At 44.1% G+C, this 1,872-nt stretch overlaps 1 pseudogene; it reads left to right on the top strand.

Annotated features, from left to right (window-relative positions):
• The first annotated feature begins 833 nt into the window (after positions 1–833).
• LOC108308394 overlaps positions 834–1,872 on the top strand; it is a 2,881-nt pseudogene continuing 1,842 nt past the window's right edge.

Raw genomic sequence — 1,872 nt, 5'->3', positions numbered from 1 at the left:
CAGGGATGTATGGGGAATGCTACTTTCAAATACAGCTAGTAGGAAACTTTCTTGGGATATTTACTTTACAGAACAAGTTAGCACTATCCAGAAAAAACTTGAAGTATTGCCTGAAAAGCTCTTGTGCATATGCACAAGAAAGCATGTACAACTCTGTTCATTGAGGCACAGTTTGTAATTGAAAAAACCCAGGAGACCACCCAGAAGTCCAGCAATAAGGGAATAGATAAACAAAATGTGGTTGTGGCCATTAGAACAAAAAACCCAATCTACACAGATCAATATGAGACAGCCAAGCAACACAATATTGAGTGAAAAAAGCATGATGCAAAATGATGTGTGTATTAATTATTGCCATATAACAAAGTACCCCAAAACTTAGTGGCTTTAAGCAACAAGATACATTTATTATCTTCATAGTTTCTGTGAGTGATGAATTCAGGTGCAGCTTAGTTGGGGGCTTCTGGTTGGGGGTTTCTCATAGAGTTGCCATGAAGATGTCAGCTGGGGCTACTGTCATCTGAAGGCTTGACTGGGGCTGGAGGATCCATTTCTCATTAGGCTTATATAGAGGACTGTCAAGTTGATGCTGATTATTTGTGGGGGTTCCTCTCCACATGGGCTTCTTCCACGGGGCTACTTGAGTATCTTCCTGACATGGCAGCTGACTATCCACAGTGGGAGCAATCTAACAGAGTGCAAAGTGAAAGTGGCAATGTTTTTTTATGACATAATCTTGGAAGTCATCCACCATCACTTCGACCCTATTGTGTTCATTAAGAATAAGTCACTGATATCGAACTCGAGTTGGAAGAGGTGAGTCCGGTCTCAAAATGGAGGTAAAACCGCCACCCGGTCACCCCCAGCCCGACTCCGGCCGTCACTGTTGCCGCCGGAGGGAGGAGGGCCATGATCCAAAGGAACCAGAGCAGTTGAGAAAACTTTTATTGGTGGTCTGAGCTTTGAAACTACAGATGATAGTTTAAGAGAACATTTTGAGAAATGGGGCACACTTACAGATTGTGTGGTAATGAGAGATCCCCAAACCAAACGTTCCAGGGGCTTTGGTTTTGTGACTCACTCTTGTGTTGAACAGGCGGATGCAGCTATGTGTGCTCAACGACACAAGGTTGATGGGCGTGTAGTGGAACCAAAGAGAGCTGTTTCTAGAGAGGATTCTGTAAAGCCTGGTGCCCATCTAACAGTGAAGAAAATTTTTGTTGGTGGTATTAAAGAAGATACGGAAGAGTATAATTTGAGAGACTACTTTGAAAAGTATGGCAGGATTGAAACCACAGAAGTTATGGAAGACATGCAGAGTGGAAAAAAGAGAGGATTTGCTTTTGCAACTTTCGATGATCATGATACAGTTGATAAAATTGTTGTTCAGGAATACCACACTATTACTGGGCATAATTGTGAAGTGAAAAAGGTCCTTTCTAAACAAGAGATTCAGTCTGCTGGATCCCAGAGAGGCCGTGGAGGTGGATCTGGCAATTTTATGGGTCGTGGAGGAAACTTTGGAGGTGGTCGAGGTAATTTTGGCCATGGTGGAAACTTTGGTGGAAGAGGAGGTTATGGTGATGGAGGTGGTGGCAGCAGGGGTAGTTATGGAGGAGGCGATGGTGGATATAATGGATTTGGTGATGGTGGCAACTATGGCGGTGGTCCTGGTTATAGTAGTAGGGGGGCTATGGTGGTGGTGGACCAGGAGGATATGGAAACCAAGGTGGTGGCTATGGTGGCCGTGGTGGAGGATATGATGGTTACAATGAGGGAGGAAATTTTGGCGGTGGTAACTATGGTGGTGGTGGGAACTATAATGATTTTGGAAATTATAGTGGACAACAGCAATCAAATTATGGTCCCGGC

Source organism: Cebus imitator, unplaced genomic scaffold (assembly GCF_001604975.1).
Source record: "Cebus imitator isolate Cc_AM_T3 unplaced genomic scaffold, Cebus_imitator-1.0 Scaffold85, whole genome shotgun sequence".
Lineage (NCBI taxonomy): Eukaryota > Metazoa > Chordata > Mammalia > Primates > Cebidae > Cebus > Cebus imitator.
The sequence above is the reverse complement of the archived record's forward strand: the minus strand, read 5'-3'. Positions and strand labels throughout refer to the sequence as shown.